The sequence below is a fragment of the Solanum verrucosum genome, unplaced genomic scaffold (assembly GCF_900185275.1).
Source record: "Solanum verrucosum unplaced genomic scaffold, falcon-dt-bn FXZP01000297.1, whole genome shotgun sequence".
NCBI classification, from domain to species: Eukaryota; Viridiplantae; Streptophyta; class Magnoliopsida; order Solanales; family Solanaceae; genus Solanum; species Solanum verrucosum.
This window is the reverse complement of record NW_026020215.1, coordinates 895,031-915,170: the sequence shown is the minus strand read 5'-3', so window position 1 is coordinate 915,170 and position 20,140 is coordinate 895,031. Positions and strand designations below refer to the sequence as shown.

At 36.5% G+C, this 20,140-nt stretch overlaps 1 protein-coding gene across 7 annotated transcripts in view; it reads right to left on the bottom strand.

The window, feature by feature from the left end:
• Nucleotides 1-20,140, bottom strand: part of LOC125830655 (peptidyl-prolyl cis-trans isomerase FKBP15-1-like) — a 1,183,135-nt gene that overhangs the window by 780,053 nt on the left and 382,942 nt on the right. The window contains exon 7 of one of the 7 annotated variants that reach the window (XM_049509833.1): nt 8,569-8,580. The exons of the other annotated variants lie outside the window; for them this stretch is intronic. The gene's annotated coding sequence lies outside the window, so the exon portion shown is untranslated. Of the gene's footprint in view, nt 1-8,568; nt 8,581-20,140 lie in introns of those variants that run through there. 7 annotated transcript variants of the gene reach the window in all.

Here is a 20,140-nt window from a genome sequence, read left to right as displayed (position 1 = left end):
GAAGTTACGAAGTCATGAAATTCGGAATCATCTTCTATAGGTGATTTCGTTTTCTTTATATGATATACGAAGGCTGTTTTTCATTATCTCTTTATTGCTTGTTTTCTTAGTCTGATATGTGGGGAGTTTTCGTTTGTTTTAGTTAGTAAAATCATGTGAGCTGAGTAGTCTTACTGCCTTATCTCCTTTTTTTATGGTATTTGGTCCATCTATATTCAATTAAGTAGTATAGTCTATCTATTAGTTGTTTGCATCTCTAAACTTTATTTCTAGCAATATTGGTCGTATATGTCTTGTTATCCTACATTCTGAGTTTTTATTTCAAGTTTGTTGTAACTAGAAGCTGAGTTTAAAATGAGTCGAAAAGCTATCTGTTTCAAGCTGCTGGAGTATTCTTTTGCGTTTTTTTCCTTGTTAAAGTCCCTTTTGTCCTAACTAGACTATTGTTTGTATGTCTCTATCATCTTTACCCTTAGGTCGAGATAAGACTAAATTTTAGTGTTTACGTCTAAGTTACTTTCGATTTAATGATATTTGGCTTTTTTTTTTCATGCTCTGATTTTACTCTCCTTTCACTGCTTAGCGTGTCGTGTTTGAATTGATTTAGGTCTCCATTTTGTTTAGATTTTAGTCTGAAAATGCCTACCATTTGCAGTTTCAAATCTGAACTTCATAGCATGTATTCCTTATCATTGTCTTCAAATGTGTTTTATCCTTTCTCGAGTCTTGTGTTAGTATTCTTGTAGTCGTTAGTTGTTTGCTAAAATATGATAGGTAGTTTCGTTTTCCTCACAATTATATGATTGACTTGGGTTTGGAGATCTGTAATGATATAAGCCTTTGTGTATATTTTAAAACAGCTTCATTTACATCTTAAGATTGCTCACTGATAACTACTTCTCCATTTTCTTAGTTAGCTACTGTATAGTTGTAGATGTTGCTCTTATTGTTCAAGACACTGATGAGTATTAGTATCGTCCTCTCTTTAGCATGTCTTGATGAATGGGTATTTGAAGTAGATCGGACTATTTTTCTCTTAAAATTAATGTGAACTTGATCATATCTATCTTTGTTCATTTAGATACCACCGTATAAAGATCCCCTTTAAATTTTCGTGGCATAATGTAGTACATAAGTTGTGTGTTGACCTATTTATTTACAATAGTAGTCTATCTACACACTTAATTTATTTTCGTAATTTGATTTGATTTAAAGGTCTCTAGTTTGATTTGCAGCATGTCTCGTTTTGACTTCTATTAATTTGCACTATATTTTGGTATATATATCTCATTGTTTTCTCTTTATATAATCAACGTATCTTTTTTCTCTGTTCATCTTACTTGGATTATATATTAACTCTTTTCCTTTACTTCGTTTGTATGTGAAAATTCTATTTTTTTAGTCCATTGTGAACTCTCCTTCTCCTTTGCATTTTGGGTCGTTTGAAACCCAAACATTTCCCAAGCCTGCCTCTTTGGAGTCAAAATTGGAAATTGGTAGCAGAATTACGGGTTGAAGGCAGCAAATGGAGCTGGAAATTGAAACTTTAGGTGTCCGGAAAGTCCAAAACGGGTTGTTTACATGTTGTTTACAGCAGTATACACAGATATACCGAGCCAAAAAATTAAAACAGGTGTTCGGAAGCTGAAATAGGCAGTAAACATTTGGCATAGAGCCCCATAAGCAGGAAAAAAAAAGGGGCCAAAATACAGTCAGTATACACTGGTATACAATCAGTGTATACACTGGCTTTTGGACACAAAAATTGGCTAAAGCCCATCTTTTGCACAACACGAAAATGGTATACAATCAGTGTATACACCGTCTTTTGGACACAAAAATGGGTTAAAGCCCATCTTTTGCACAACCGGTCCAGGTGAAAATTGGGCCCAAAGGCTCAATAAAATGACCAACAACTAATTTTTAATTTAAATGGGCCAAGGAGCCCAAGTTTGAATTATTCTCTTCCTCTTCTATTTTTGTTTGTTATTGGATTAACTAACCTTTGTTTTGTTTGGTTTAATTAAATTAAATTCCCAAAGATAGCCTTCTTTTTTTTAAGTGAAATATTTATGTTTTATTTATTACTTATTTATTCATGTAGTTTGTCAAATGAAAAATCATTTCTTAAAAATTATTTCAAGTTTATTTCCTTTCAAATGATATTTTAAAATAGCCTTATACTTAATTATTTTTCAAAGTTAGTCAAAACCCTTAGTCAGGCCGCAAGACAACCGCGCGTTAGCGGACAGTTCAAGTGTCTAACACCTTCTTGAAGTGTAAATTTGAACCCCGAACCCCCTTTGGTATTTTCAAATGATCTTTCTCTGTTTTAAAGTCTTGAAAATTTAAAGTTTTCTTGATTTTTCTTAAAATTAAGTGGAGACTCTTATATAAAATTGGTTTTTCTTTAAAACTTTAGTTAAATTGATTTTTTATAAAAAAAAAATAGTTTTTTCTTTCTTTTAACAAGTATCTCACTATGGGGTGATCCAATATTGTTTGTTTGAAAGAAGGATGGTTCCCTCCGAATGTGCATTGACTATCGACTATTGAATAAGGTCACAATAAAAAATAAGTATCATATTCCAAGGATAGATGACTTGTTTGATCAACTCCAAGGAGCGAGTTACTTCTCTAAGATTGAGCTTCGGTCGTGTTATCACCAATTGAGGGTGAAGGAAAATGACATTTCGAAGACGGATTTTCGAGCTTGGTATAATCATTATGAGTTTTTTGTGATGTCTTTTAGTTTAACTAATGCCCCGATGGTGTATATGAATTTGATGAATAGGGTCTCCAAGCAATATCTTGACATGTTCATAATTGTATTTATTAATGATATTTTGATTTACTCACTGAGTGAGGATGAACACGCTGAACATTTGAGGATTACGTTGCAAGTTCTGAAGGATTGGGAATTGTATGCTAAGTTTAGCAAATGTGAATTTTGGTTGAGGATTGTTGCTTTCCTTGGTCATATTGTCTCATGTAAATGTATTTAAGTTGATCCTAAGAAAATCGAGGTAGTAAAGAATCGACCTAGACTTTTATCCGCTTAAGATATACAAAGTTTCTTGGGGTTGGCTAGTTACTATAGAAGGTTAGTGGAAGGATTTTCCTCTATTGCTTCCCCTTTGACGACAGTAACTCAAATGAAGGTGAATTCATATGGTTGGAAGCTTGTGAGAAGAGTTTCCAAGAGTTGAAGGATAGACTCACTTCAGCCCCTATATTGGCATTACTATAAGGATCAGATATCTTTGTAGTGTATTGTGATGCTTCATGGATTGGTCTAGGTTGTGTATTGATGCAACATGGGAAAGTCATCGCTCATGCTTCAAGGCAATAGAAGGTGCACAAAAAAAATTATCTGACTCATGATTTGGAGTTAGCGGCAATAGTGTTTGCTCTAAAGATTTGAAGGCATTACTTATATGGTGTTCATGTAGATGTGTTTACCGACCACAAGAGCTTGAAATATGTGTTCACTCAAAAGGATTTGAATATTTTCCAAAATAAGATGGCTTGAGCTATTAAAGGATTATGACATGAGTGTCCTTTATCATCCGGATAAAGCGAATGTGGTGACGGATGCTCTTAGTTGACTATCGATGGATAGTGTTGCTTATGTTGAGGATGGTAAGAAGTAGTTAGTTCGTGATGTTCATAAATTGGGTCGATTTGGTGTGTTCGGTTGATTCCAATGAAGGTGGAGTCATTGTTCAAATGATTTAAAACTATCTCTTGTATCGGATGTGAAAGCTAAGAAAGATCTTGATCCGATTTTGGTTGACTTGAAATAGTCGGTTTCCACAAAAGCTATTAAGGCTTTCTCCCAAGGAGGTGATGGTGTCCTTCGATATCAAGGCCGGTTATGTATCCCGAATGTTGATGAGTTGAGAAATCAAATTTGGACAGAAGCTTACAGTTCTTGATATTTTATTCATGTTGGAGACACCAAGATGTACCGCGACTTGCGGGAGGTCTATTGGTGGAATGGGATGAAGAAGGATATTGCAAAATTTGTGGCTAAATATCTGAATTGTCAATAAGTGAAAGTTGAGCATCAGAAATTGGGTGGTTTGGCTAAAAATATTAGCATTCCTACGTGGAAGTAGGAAGATTTAAATATGGCATGTATGGCAGGTTTATCTCGAACTCGTTGTCAGTTTGACTCGATTTGTGTTATCGTGGATCGAATGATAAAATAGATTCACTTTTTCTCATAAAGACTTCATTTTCAGCCCGAGGAGTATGCCAAGCTTTATATTTGGGAAATGATAAGTTTACATGGAGTTCCTTTATCCATTATCTCCGATTGTGGTCCTCAGTTTACGTCTCAATTTTGGAAGTCATTTCAGAAGATCTTGGTACTCAAGTGAAATTTAGCAGAACTTTCCACCCTCAAATTGATGGAAGAGCCAAGCGTACTATACCGAACTTAGAAGATATGTTAAGAGCTTGCATGATTGATTTCAAGGGTAATTTGGATGACCATTTGTCATTAATCGAGTTTTCTTATAGTAATAACTATCATTGTAGTATTGGGATGGCTTCGTTTGAGGCTCTTTATGGTAGGAGGTATAGGTCTCCTATTGTTGGTTTGAAGTTGGTAAGGTCGCTTTGATAGGTGATGAGTCCACAAATTGGACTCATTTAGGGCTTTATTTTAATAGAAATAGTGTCCTCGAATGCTTGCTTTATCTCAATACCTGATTAAAATGCTTAAAGGTATTTGAAGTTTTACTGGAAGCATAGACACTTAGGCGCAAAACGGAGTAAAAAGGGCTGAAAAGAACAAGAAATGAAAGTGCGGATCGCTGAGTCCAACTTGGTGAGTCGTCGAATTGACATGCACCGCCCTTTGTTCCAGTACGCGAAGCCTTGAAGGAAGTGGATCAAAAAGCGAGGAAAGGAGCAGTCGGCGAGTCGCCGATTAGTTCTGCGAAGCAGTACTGTACCGCCCAATGATCCAAAATATGAGGATACTGAAGGCAAGACACTGAAGGCGATGAGCTGATTAAAGGGCGGATCATCGAGTTCATCGGCGACCTCGACTAATGTCGTCGAACGATCCTCCGCAGCACAATCTGTGAAAACTATAAATATTAGTTAGAGTTGTAGTCTGGGAGAGAGGAATTTTTAGAGTAAAAATTTATTATTAGTATTTTTCTATATTTTTCTCTCAAGTTTGGAGAGGGTTTTGTGGAGACTTGAAGAAAGGAGTTCATCTTCCCCAAGTTGGAAGTGAGTCTTCTTTATTCTTCTTTCGTAGATTAATTCAAGGTTTAATTTCTTATACCCAATTGATTTCTTTATCATGTTAGGTATAATTTCTTATTTCTTGATGTGTGTCTAAAAAACCCCATTATTGGGGTGTGATTTAGCAAATATGGGTTGATATTCTTGTTGGGTCTTGCTTGCTGATAGGTTAGATGTATTTTAATGGTGATTTCACCTAGTGGTTGTGGTTTAATCTAAAGGGTTTGTAGTTGCAAATACAAAATCACCCATGTGTTTTCGGCATGTTTGAGATGGAGGTCGCGAAACCAAAACCACTAGACTAATGGCCTAAGGAGTGGGTCGACATGAAGTTCAACCCGAGAAGGTGAGCCCTAGTCCCATATCCTAACACTCAGCTCGTGAGAGTTAGTGGGGTAAGGCGTAGGCTTGTCTTAATGCGGCAAATGGGTGTCCGAGAGGAACACATTTGAAACGGGGTAAGTTACCCTAGAGGGAACTTATTTCCATTTAAAGCTTAGCCTAGTCACTATTGTCTTACAAATTTCCTATTGAAAGTATGTACCTAACGATTTATCTAAACTTGTATTGCAGTCACATCCCAAGAACCTTACCCGTACTTAATTTTCTTGTTTATTTTGTTGTTTTATCACTTGTTAAAAACCCCTTTTGATATTTGACACTTCTGTGTCACCCTCTTTAATTTGCAATCTATTTTATCGCAAATGATTTTAGCTACGACTAATTCAAACGAAATTCTAATTGGCTACTGATTCTCAAAACCGCTACCTTGGGACACGACCCCAACTCTTGGTTGGGTTATTATATTATCGACGATCATAGACACTCATACCGTAGGATAGTGTCGTTGGTCACGATAAGCATCAATAGGGCCCGAGTGGGTGCATGAGGCTATGGAAAAGGTTCAAATTATTCGGGGAAAGGTTGAAAATGTCTCAAAGTCGATAAAAGTCTTTTGTCGATGTCAGAAGAAGAGAGCTTAAATTTGAAATTGATGATTCATTTATTTGAAAATCTCACCTATGAAGGGTGTGATGAGGTTTGAAAATAAATGGAAGCTTAGTTCCTCATATGTGGGCCCATGTTAGATTTTAAGACGTATTGGCAAGGTTGCTTATGAGTTAGAGTTACCTAATGGCTTAGCATTGGTACATATGTTATTCCATGTTTCTTTATTGAATTTTTTTGTTGGAGATCTGACATCCATTGTTCCTTTAGAAGGTTTGGGAGTTAAAGAAATTTTTCTTATGAAGAGATTTCGGTTGAGATTTTAGACCGTCAAGTTCAGAAGTTGAGAAATAAAGAAGTTGGTTTCGTGAAAGTTCTTTGGAGGAATCAATTAGTTGAGGGTGTTACTTGTGAGGCCGAAATCAATATGATATCCTGGTATCCTCATCTCTTTCATCCACCCATATTCTAGCTTGAGGTATTAGTTCCTCATGGTTTATTCTTTCAGATTCATGCGTTTTAGTCATTCTCATATTTCCATATGCATGTATGTTCAAGAAAAACTTGATTTTTGATGTTATAATTTAGCTTGTGGTGATTCTCCATGTCCATGTGCATTATGATGAGATTTGCATTCATGTGGGGTGATTTAGTTTCTCTCTTACTCTATTCATGCTAGCTTGAGTCTCATTCGAGGACGAATGCTCCCAAGGGGAGATATTGTAATACCTCGGAAATTGGAAAGTTGGATTGAAAAGGGAAAGTTTACGTTTTAGCACTAGTACTGTGGTCGACGGGTCTCATCTACAGACCGTAAGAGGGTATACGGGTTACCCGTAAAAGGTGAGTCGTAGAAGTTGAGATGAGTTTTGGGAAAATTCATATTTATGAAGTCTGACCTACGAGTGAACAGGATGAGTCGTAGGAAATCGGATGAGTAGTAGATGGGTTCCGTAGGAAGGCTCAACACTTGATGAAATTTTTTTCTCAAAGTTGAGGACTACAAATGGGGTCTACGGACAGTAGAAATGTCGACGATCCGTAGAAGTGTTTTGTGGAAAGGTGGCCAAATTTTGGGTTTCTGAAGTTAGTTCTACGGTTGGCGAATACAGTCCATAGAAAGTTCTACAAACCGTAGGACTGTTCGGCAGTTATTCCTTAAGGGTATTTGAGTCTTTTCCTATCCATTTAATATCTATACTATGTCATTGTTAACCTAATTTTAAGACCTATAACTACCTTTCAACTCCAAATTTTGCCCAAACTCTCTCATTTTCTCAAATCCCAAATTCTCATCCAAGTTCATCCTCTCAAATTTTTCGCTCAAGCTCAAAGAAGAAAGGTAGGGTTCCAAGATTCAAGTCTCTTTTTTCCTCCATTTATTTGGGTGTTGATCATCAAGGTATGTGGGGATTCACCAATGAATTCCGTTTATCCATTGGGTCCTAATATATTTCAAAGTTTCCAATTCAATTTCACTTAATTTTGATTAGGGTATATGCAATATACATGCGTCTTATTTGCGTTCAATTTACTTGTTCAATTTCAATCTACCTATGCATGTCTAGATTCCGTTACACATCTTTCAATTGAGTTCATATGGACCTATGCATTATTCATGATTTTCACTATGAATTTATGAAGAAAGCCTATGAAGTTATGAATATGATTTATGGATGTTATGCATGTTTTATTAAAAAGATGTGCATGATCTAATGTTGCTTTTAAGATAAGAATCAATGAAATTGTGAAAAATACTCTCACATATTAAGAAATCATTATTGGTAAAAGGTTTTCCCACACATGCATGATTTATGATTTAAGGAGCTACTCTATGATGATCTAAGATTGGATTAGTAACTTAATTGTGCTTTTCCAAGTATGATGATATGTTTATAAAAATGAAAAATTCCATTGTGATTTTACTTAGCACTGAGAGGACGTTGAGATAGAGGCTCTCCCGTTAGTAGAGTTCAGTTCTCTAGTAGCAATCTTCTTGTCCCTAACTATCTGCCCCCATAGAATTTGTCTTGGAAAGACATAGCTAGTGGATCCACTTGAGATAGAAGTTTATGGTCCTTGCCTTGGCAAGTAAGGGAATTTATTTTGGGTGTGGGAGTAAGACACCAGATTCCACGTTATAGTGCACGTGGTCTATGTCGGTTAATGGTAAATATTCCACAAAATGAACTAAGTTACTTCAAAGGTTTTATGAAGTTTTCATCATGTTTTAAGATGCATTGACCATGTTTATGATTTATGATTTTTTTCAAGGCTTTAGCTATGATTTATCTTGGTCATGTATATCATGTTCTAATGTTCTCATATGCTCATGTTTCATGTTTTTATGCATTTTCCCATACTTAGTGCATTCCATGCACTAATGCATATTTGTCTCTATATTTTTCAATAATGTAGGGTCTGATGCTTCTCCTCCTCTATGGCTAATTGATTGATCGATCGAAAACTTGGGGAGTTCTCAAGTTCCAAGGATTGTGTCACATTTACTATGCTTTCTTATGTCTTTAGTTTTTAAACATTGTACATGATGTATGGGTTCCGTCCCAACCAATTCTTTTGATGGATTAAATTGGCTTGTCAAGACTATGATTAGATTTCCAATTGTATGTTCAAACTATTCTACAATATGAGACTTTTTACTAAAATTCTACTTTTGTTTATTTCAATGTGTTGTATATATGTCAAGTGGCTTGTGTAGAGCCTCTTAGGGTCCTATACGTCATTTGACGTCTAGGGTGTACTTTGGGTCATGACATTAAGTAATATAATTTCAACTTAAATATTAATCCAACTTTATCAACCAATAATTTGACTTGGTCAATCATGAATTTAAGATATAATCCAAAATTTAATATGAATTTATCAATAAAAATCCACTATCTACAATGTTATAAGTGATAAGTAAAACTAAAAATCTATTTTAGTAATAGTAGATAAGTAAAAATAAATAAATAAAGTATATTTTATATGCCTTTCACATTGGTGATAAAAAAAATTTAACCATAAAAAAAAGTTTTTATTTTCATTACCTGCAAATTGATGAATGTGGTATAAACTAGTATCGATCTTATTCAAATAATGAAAGAACAATGTGCTCTTTTATAAATACAAAATACCGGAACAATCGATGTGGTTAACTCCTACGAGGACACAAACTCTATACCTAGAAGAGTCATATATGATACAAAATGTATACCAAATCTTCATAATTTAAAATCCAAATTAATGTATATCTATAACTAACTACCAAATACGCTATTACGCCCCCTCAAGTTGGAGCATGGAGGTCCCGAATGCCCAACTTGGAAATAAATATTTGAAACTAGTGCGCACCTAAGGCTTTAGTAAAAACATCCGCAAGTTGGCGTTGTGTTGAAATGTGATGAAAAACCAACAAACCCTGTTAAATACAGTCCCGAACAAAACGATCGTCCACCTTAATATGCTTAGTTCGTTCATGATAAACTGGATTATTGGCAACATAACGTGCGACTTGATTATCACAATATAATGAAATTGGATCTAAATGAGGGACATATATGTCTGAAAGTAATTGGAGTAACAAAATGATCTCATAAGTTGTTGTTATGGAACGGTATTCTCTTCAGAAGAAGAACATGAAATTGTTACTTGTTTCTTACTCTTCATGAAATGGGTGAATGATGAAGAAAGATGATATAACCACTGGTTGAACGATGGGTGAGTAGAAAACTTGCCTAATTTGAATCACAAAATCCTTTTATAGACATAGGACCTGATGTTGAAAGGAAAATACCTTGGCCTGGTGAAACCTTTAAATAACACAATATATGGAGAGCAGCTAACCAATATTTCTGTCGAGGCTAGTACATGAATTGAGATAACAAATATCAGGCCTAGTAACAAAGAGATAATCAGCCTCCCAACTACTATGTGAAAGAGTTCAGGATCCTGAAGAGCATAACTTTCATCCAAATTTAAACGGTGTTGTTGCTCTATGGGAAATTTTACTAGTTTAGATGCCATTATGTCCATTTTTTTAAAAATATCCAGCGTGTATTTTCGCTGTGAAAGAACTATTCCTTCTGAAGTGTGAGCAACTTCTAGATTAAGAAAATACTTAAGAGAACCCAAATACTTTATAAGAAACCACGATACTAAATAGCCCTTCAAATATTTCAAATTGAATGAATCATTGGTGGCAATAATGACATCATCTACATATACAAGAATGACTGCAAACAAATTTCCTCGTCAATACAAATAGAAAGAAGTGTCAGCCTTGAATTATGTAAAGCCAAAAATTAAGATAGCAGTAGAAAACTTATCAAACCATTGCCTTGAGGCCTGCTTTAATCCATAAAGTGACCGACAAAGGCGACAAACTCTATTATGTTCAGCCGTGAAATATCGAGGTGGTTGTTGCATGTAAGCTTCTTCATGTAAATCTCCATGAATAAAAGCATTATGCACATCCAGTTGATGGAGATATCAATTTTTCACAAATGCAACAACTAAAAGGGTGCGAACTGTAGTGAATTTGGCAAGTGGAGAAAACGTTTCCCTATAATCTAAACATTCTACTTGGTTGTATCATTTACCGACAAGGCAGGCCTAATAGAGCTCAATCTATCCATCAGAGTTAAACTTAATTTTGTAGACCCATTTACAACAAATAGCTATTTTATCTACATGGAGATGTTCTAAGGTCCACATGTGCTTTTGTTCAAGCGCGTCCAACTCTTTTCTCATGGCCTCATTCTAGTGTTGTACCTGTATTACTTGTTTGTAAGACGTTGTCTCATTATGGTGGGTAATGGTCGAAAGAAAATATGTATGAATTATGGAAAAATTGGAGTAGAAAATATATCGACATAAAGGATAAGCTGGACCAATACCTAAGCAAGCTATGTTGGATGAGCCTGAAGAAAAACCTTTTTATCGTTTGGGAGTTTGACCAAAAAATCTTTAGGATGATCTGGTTGGGTTTTGGTGCGTTGAGGTCAAGTTGGAACAATAGGTTCTCCTGATGGTTCAATAATCTGATCTTGTGATTGTTGCACAATTATAGTGTCACTTGGAGCCATTTTTGATGTATTGTGCCGGAATTGAGATTTTCTTATGGTGGACTTTGGCTTGACAAATTTGATTAGGATCATCAATCAACAATGGAAAAGGCACTCGTGGTTGCTTTTAAGAGAAGAAAAAGTATTTTTTAATAATGAAATACTCTCTCATGAAAATCACGCCATGAGAAATAAATAATTGATGTGTTTTCAGATCATAGACCTGTAACCTTTATGACCATATGGATAACCCAGAAAAATACAAGGTGTGGCTCTATCATGAAATTTATCAGAGATCGTGGAATAACTGAAGCATAATAGAGACATACAAAAACACGTAAATGTGCATAAGAAGGTTTTGAGGAAAACAACAACTAATATAAGCTTTTTCCAGATAAAAAGGGTGTTGGTGTGTAATTTATTAAATCAGTTGTTGTTAGAACACATTCTCCCTAAAATTTTATTGGTAAATCAGCATGGAACCTTAAGGATCTAGTGACATCAAGTAAATGTCAGAGTTTACGTTCTACTACACCATTTTGTAGAGATGTAGAGGTGTAGAGGTATAAGAAAACTGATTTACAACTCCTCCTTCCTGACAACATTGTTGAAGTTGACTATCAGTAATTTATGTATTGTTGTCACTGCGAATGATTTTAACAAGACGATTGAATTGTCTTTGTACCATGGAAAGAAAGGAAATTAATAGATAAGAAACTCAATTTTTAGACTTGAGCTAATACACCTAAGTATTTCTGGTAAAATCATCCACGATGGTCAAGAAATAATGAGGCTTTGACAATGAAGGTAAATGATAGGGACCATAAATCATAGTGAAACAAATCAAAGGCTTCATTAGATTTAATATAACTAACAGAAAATGACTTTCAAATTCTCTTATCTCGGGGGGAAGCATCACAATAATCATCTTAACTTATTAAAATTTAAAAACTGAAGTTCTGAAATGAACGACAAACGACTAAAAGACTTATGACCAAGACGTTGATGCCACAAGACAGTTTGGTCTTTATTTGACAAAAGAGTTGAAACTAGTGCTTGACTTGGGAAATAATAAAAGTTATTCTTCAGTTTACCCATGCCAATCAGCTTCCTCATGGCTAGGTCCTGCAGAACACAAAAGGAAGGGAAAAAATAAGCAACACAATTTAATGAATGTGTCAGTTTACTAATGGAAACAAGATTAGAGGCAAACGTGGATTCATGTATAACATGATTTACATTTATTGAAGAATTAAGAATCACATCTCCACAATTATTAGTGGTAACAAATGAACCATCAAGAATAGTTATATAAGAATTAAAGATAAGTTTTCTATCATTAGACAGAAATTCTTATGACAAGTCATATGATCAGACGCTCCCGAATCTAATATCCATTCATAATTAGCGGCAAAAAAAGTACATCCTTACCAACAAAGTTATTGAATCTATACCCTTGGATTTACTGAGGCTTAAAAGGGACATGAGTTGGTTATATTGTTATTTTGATAAACCACTTATTAGGGAGGAATCCATACGTCCAACTTATGATGTTCGACAGAAATTAGCAAACCTACCCTTTTATTTTTTATTGTTTTTCCACCAATCTAGATAGCCAGGTAGTTAAAAACACATCCTTGTTGTGTCTTCGTAGTTTATAGTGATCACAAAATAGATTGGAGACATCACAGTTACCTGGCAATTGACAAGAGTTGAAAGTCTTGGTCTTTATTTTTGAAGAAAATGTCGCCCCCTCTAATAAATTATTTCATTTTCTTGTAGTGAGTTGTTGTTGTCATTCTTCCTGTGAAACTTGTCACTCCCCGAAGCTATCCCTAGGACGCGGACATGGGACCTAGGATCACGAGTGATCCCAAGCTAACCATGCTAGTATATGATAAGCATACTACATAAACGGAAGTAAGAAAAAACAGTGCGGAAGCTAAATAATAAGATAAACTAAAATGAAATGATGGGGAATACCCATAACTATCTCAATATATGAAAACTAAGAGTTCAAACAACAACTGAAAAGTCAAACTCTCAAGTACTAAAGATGAAACTAACAATGTCAGAAATAAGCCTCTAACTGACTAGAAGTGTTGGGACATGCCCCAGCTAAATCTAGCAAAACTGAAACTAAAGACTAAAAATAGGAAAGAAACATATATGGCGTCCTCGGACTCACCACGGATACTGCTGAGCTGAAGATCGGAAACCGATCTATGTGTGATCTGGAAACTGAGGACCTGAACCTACATCACGAGAAGATGTAGCGCAGAGTATGCGTTAGTACTTGAAAGATACTGAGCATGCAAGATAGAATAAAGCTGAAAAAAACATAATTGAACAAGTATATATCTGAGCAATGATAAGAGATAAGCATGATACTATACTGAGATTACTGAACATGACATAACTGAATGCAATGACCAAGTTTATAACATGCTGAGACTGAAATCTGACTGTAACTGATAACATGGTAAATGCAATGAAATCTGATTGTGGGAGCTACTAATAATCGAATTAAAACCACATGAGCTAAATATGGAGTACAATGTATACTCCCCATCGAGAGGACCCAATATACCCGCCAGAGGTATTGAGGCATGACTGGCGTGATCACTAAAATATAATGCCCACAGAGAGGACTTATAAACCTATGGGGCACGTAGTTCTGGGACTTGAGGGTGACTGACCCTAGTACACTCGGTATTAAGCTACTATTAATTAGAATGTATATAAGCCACATTATGACTGAAATGTGAAGTACTGGATAACTCAATTACTGACATGCAAACTCTAAGAATGCAACAATTATAACTAATAATGTGACATTCGTAAATTGAAGCATGTATATATGAAATAACTGACCTAGAATGTGTAAATCATGAACTAAAAGAACTACATAGCTAGGGTTCTAAGTATCGTGCAAGAAACTAAGCAACAACATGATAATCTCATTTGGATCATTCTAGCAGCTAAAACCCAACAATTTCTAACATTCAAGAAACCCTAGGTCTAGATAATATTAATGGAATAAAATTCTAACTGAAAACTAGGGACCTATTGGGTGAAAGGAACCCACTAGTAAAATCCAACATACCTGGTGACGAATTCCACAGAGAAATCTTTTGATTTTGGGACTGAAACTGATGAAATCTTGTTGCGTTCTTGAACTAGGGATTGGTCGATTTCTCTCTCTAATTTTCTCTAAGTTTGATGAATGCTTGATTAGGTTAGGTTCTAATTAGTTTACTAGGCTAAAACTAATCAAAACAACGTAATTTAGGGTTTAAATGACGTAGTTTAGGGGTCCAACGCATATGGAAAAGACCAAATGACCCCTGACTTAAAAGTTGTCGAGGCCATCCACGGAACTGACCCACGGTCTGTGCTGGTCAACCATCGATGGGGTTCTGGGGGTTGATATCTGGGGTTCGACCTACGGCCCTAGACCATGGACCGAGGTTTGACCTACAGTCCATAGGTCTTGGCGTAGGTTGATCCTTGGCTCAATTTTCTGGGAGGTTCTGGGACTGAAAGCTATGGGCTGACCCACGGCCTTAGACCACGAACCATGGCCTAACATACGGTCCGTAGGTCCCGGCGTGGATGGACCCTTAGCTGGATTTCTGGACTACTTCTGGGGAGGGCTACATGTGTCCATCCACGGACCAGCAGAGCACACTGTGGGTCACCCTACGGTCCGTCGATGGCACCTGCAACTTCTAGAATTTGTTAGTTAGTCTGTTTTTGGATACGGGGTGTTACATTATATCGCCCTTGGGAACATTCTTGCTGGAATGAAGTCTAAACTAGTTAGGTATAAAGTCAAGGATCTGCAATCCCTATCACTAAGCACTAAAACTGATATCTGACTGAATTGAGTTCCAAGAACATGTAATTACGCTGAAAATCTAAGACCAATTAAAGGAACAAGATACTAAGACTGAATATACGCATGAATGACTAAAACACTACAGAGGAACTATTACCTCATGCTGGAATGGGATCGGAAGGAAAGTGGTGAGGATACTTGGCCTTCATGGCTGATTCTGCTTCCCAAGTACCTCCCTCTACGGACTCACTACTCCCCAAAACCTTCACTGAATCGACTTCTTTGTTTCTCAACCTTCGAACCTGACGATCAAGAATCGTATCGCGCCCCATTTTTCATAAAACGGGTTTATGGTGCACGACCTAACAACTCTTTTGGGCTTTGATCTTTGGGGTTAGAAATAGGAAAGTTAAGATTTTGATCTCATCCGTTAGATTAGAATTAGATGAATGGATAGGATTTGATCTAGGATTTAATTTAGAGATGGACGGACGGGATTAAATCACTTGGAATCTGAAATTGAAATAAGAATGGGCCAAAATTGAAATCAGCAAAGGCTAAAATTGAAATTAAAACTTTAATTGAAGTGGCTAGAATTGAAATGAATTAAAATAGAATAGGCTAAAAGTTAAATGATTTTGAGGAAATTTGAAGAAATGCTATCCAATTAAAATACTATAAAATATTATAATTAAAATTACTTAAATTTTAAAACATTTGAATTATTTCGAGTTTTACTAATAATTTTAAAATATTTACAATAATTTTTTATAAAGCATGCATACTAAATATATGATTTTTAGACAAAATCGATTGAAATTTTAAACTCGACATATTTTTTAAAAAAAATAAATGCATATTTAATCAAATAGCATTTCCGAAATTGCTAAAGGTCGGTCAAAATTGGGTGTCAACAGTTGCCCCTTGGTTGCTTGAGAATGAAGGATGAATTGTCGGGCAACCAACGTTGACTTAGTAGCCGATTTTGTTCGACCGACGAGAGATGTCAGTGGGATAAATTGAAATGACATAGAGTTGAAAAAGGGTACGACCGAGACTTTGGTATTAAGCCGCCTGCATATCTCTGGTTATACGAGAATCAGGTCGTGTGTAGTTCTAGATTCAGGAGCAAACGAACAACCTAAAACTTGCAAGCGGTATGATATTCGAACGGGAACGATATTGGCTTGAATGGATAAGATTAGAGTAACGAGAAAGGCATGACATAGAGATTTTCAATTGGAGAGTGCAGAATCCCATGAGGCGATAATATTAGTAGCCAAGGGTTAAATGAAATGAAATGGTGATACGAGTAGCAAAGAGTTTGATAGGCCCTTGGTTCGATAGATGTAAGCACGATAATTGCCGAGAGGTGAAAAATGCCTTATCTACAAAATGTTAGTCTCTGCAAATCTATAGCTTGTAACATGATTAGAGCAAATGTATCAAACAAATGATAAAGGTAATCATGATGCAATTCCTATATCGACCATGATGTTTGCCTTAAGACTATGAAAATGATGTCTTAGGCTATGATGTCTAGGGCCATGATACGCAAAAAATATATATATCCTCAGGTCATGAAAATGTTGTCTGCGGGTCATGAAAATGTTGTCTGCGGGCCATGAAAAATTATGTCTTTAGACTATGACACCTTTGGATCATGATAAGCAGAAATTAAATCCTTAGGCCATGATATGATGTCCGCAGGCCATGAAAGATGTCTTTAGACCATGACGCCTTCGGAACATAAATAATGAGTAAAAAGAGCGTATCTGTAATTTGGGCATTTGTTGATACTTGTAGCTTGATTGGAATTTATTCGGGCATATACAATTCTCGTGCACAATGCAATCTTGGACACATGCAATTCAGACACAATGCAAATCGGGCACATGCAGTCTTCGGGCACAATGAGATATCGGGCACATGCAATGATGTAATTCTCAGGCACATGCAATATCGGGCACAATGCAATCTCGGGCACAATGCAATCTCGGGAACATGCAATGATGTAATTCTCTGGCACATGCAATATCGGGCACAATGCAATAATGCAATCCTCAGGCACATGCAATTTTGGGCACAATGCAGTCTTGGGGCACAATGCAAATCTTCGGGCACATGCAATATCGGGCACAATGCAATCTTCGGGCATATGTAATATCGAGCACAATGCAATCTTCGGGGTCATACGATATCGGGCACAATGCGATTCTCGGGCACAATGCAATCTTCGGGCACATGTAATATCGGGCACAATGCAATCTTTGGGCTCATGCAATATTGGGAACATGCAATTCTCGAGCACAATGCAGTCTCGAGCATACTGTAATCTCCGGGAATAATATAGTTTTCGGGCTCATGCAATAATTGTTTAAGGGAATAAACCTTCGTCTTTTAGAAGGATTAAGTGTCATTTGTTGATGAATTCAGAATATTGTAGCTTTGACCCTTCGTCCTATTATAAGGAGTGGGTGCAGTTGAAATGTTGATTTGTCGGGATTGATATGGAGTAGTTTGACTCTTTCGTCTGATTGGAAAGATGTACCAATAATTAGCGATTTGTCGGGCTCAAAATAACTTGGTCATTTATTCTGTCAGAAGGATAGTATGCCATTTGACTGGCGATTCGTCGAGCTTAATAGCGGTCAGGCGATGTTGAAGTTGTCTTTTGTATTTGTACCTGTCTTTCCTGTATTCAAAGAAAAATTGTGAGTTTAAAAATGAGGGAGGTTGATCTGCTCCGACTGGTGTGCTCCCTTTGACTCGCCATCCAGACCTTTCCGGGCATTTGCTTTGAAGAAAAATGTAAAATAGAAGGAGAGAGTTTTTTGAAAAAGATTTTGAAAATATTAATTTGTAAAAAGTAACGTTGAATCTTTGACCATGGCACAGTTTGAGACTTTACAACATATGACTCAGCAGCAAAACTGTTATCTGATCTTTGTTGAAGATTGTAGTTTGATTGCTGTGAATTTTTGAGACCCTCTCAAAAAATTTGCCCCAGTCTTGGTTTGTGCAGAAAATGCTCGTTTGAAGGAATTTTTGAGACCCTCTCAAAAATTCTACCCCAGTTACTGATTTGTGAGAAGAAATGCTTTTGATGAAATTTTTGAGTTCTTTTCAAAAATTCTACCCCAGTATCGTGATTTGCAAGAAGATGTCCTTCTGATGGAATTTTTGAGACCCTCTCAAAAATTCTGCCCAGTTACACAGTCAAATGGGAAAATAAATTTTTTATTATGATATGACCGAACTCCATAGGAGCGCCTTCGTATCCCCACTTAGACGGGAATCAGGTCTGACTTAGTTCCAAATACAGAGTAAAAGCGCATGAAACAAACTTAGATGTAATATCTCTTCACAGCATCTGAATTGATAGGTTTGGGCCAAACTTCTCCATCCATTTCTGCAAGTATGAGGGCTCCACCTGTCAATACCCGAGAGACTATGTATGGACCTTGCCAGTTTGGAGAGAATTTACCCTTTGCTTCATCTTGATTTGGGAAAATCCGCTTCAAAACCAGTTGCCCAGGTGAGAAGTGTCTGGGTCTAACCTTCTTGTTGAACGTTCTGGCCATTCTATTTTGATTGAGTTGACCATGACAAATGGCGTTAATTTTTCTTCCATCTATTAATGCCAGATTCTCCGCCTGAACTTGTATCCATTTAGCATCACTCAACTCCGCTTCCTGAATAATTCTTAGAGATGGTATCTCTACTTCAGCAGGTATCACAGCTTCATTACCATATACCAGAAAATAAGGCGTAGCCCCAGTAGAAGTTCTGATGGTGGTATGATATCCTAACAATGCAAATGGTAGCTTTTCATGCCAGTGTCTATGATTGTCGATCATCTTGCGCAATATCCTTTTGATGTTCTTGTTTGTAGCCTCAACCGCTCCATTCATTTGTGGTCTGTATGTTGTAGAATTTCGATGATTGATCTTGAACTTCTCACACAATGATCTCATCAAATCACTTTTTAGGTTGGTTCCATTATCAGTGATGATTGACTCAGGAATCCCAAACCTACAGCTAATGTTATTTTTGACAAACTCATCCACAATCTTCTTTGTCACTAATTTGTGGGAGGTGGCTTTGACCCACTTGGTGAAGTAGTCGATTGCAACCAGAATGAATCTATGTCCATTGGATGTCGCTGGCTCAATTGGACCAATGACGTCCATGCCCCAAGCTGCAAAGGGCCAAGGTGAACTAGTAACATGGAGTTCGTTGGGAGGAACTCGGATCATATCTGCATGAGTCTGACATTGGTGACATTTTTGAACATAGCGGATATAGTCTATCACCATAGTTAGCCAGAAATTTCCCAATCTCAGGATCTTCATTGCCAATGTAAAACTGTTCATGTGAGGACCACATGTTCCTGCATGTATCTCTTCAATCAACCTGTTGGCTTCTCCAGCTTCGACACACCTTAGTAACCCCAAATCGGGAGTCCTCCTATAAAGGATTTTTTTCCACTTAGGAAGAATTGATTCGCTAACCTCTGAATTGTACGCTTTTGTACACTTGTTGCATCCTCTGTATACCCACCGCTCTTCAAATATCCTCGAATGTCATTGTACCAAGGTTTTCCATCAGGCTCTTCCTCAACATGAAAACAGTATACTGGTTGCTCGTATAGGTGGATGTAAATAGGATCAATGTAATTATAATTAGGATGTTGAATTATGGAAGACAAGGTGGCTAAGGCATCTGCGAATTCATTCTGGATCCTTGGCACATGTTTTAATTCTGCCTTGATGAACCTTTTGCACAACCTATGCACGCATTCCAAGTATGGTAACAACTTCTGATTCTTGGTAGCTATTCACCTCGGACCTGATGAATCAATAGGTCTGAATCTCCTATTATCAACATTTCCTGGATATCCAAGTCGATAGCACGTCAGAGCCCCAATATGCAAGCTTTATATTCAGCCATATTATTTGAGTAGAGGAACCTGAGTTTTGGCTGATACTTGATAATGTTCCCAGTTGGTAAGATCAAA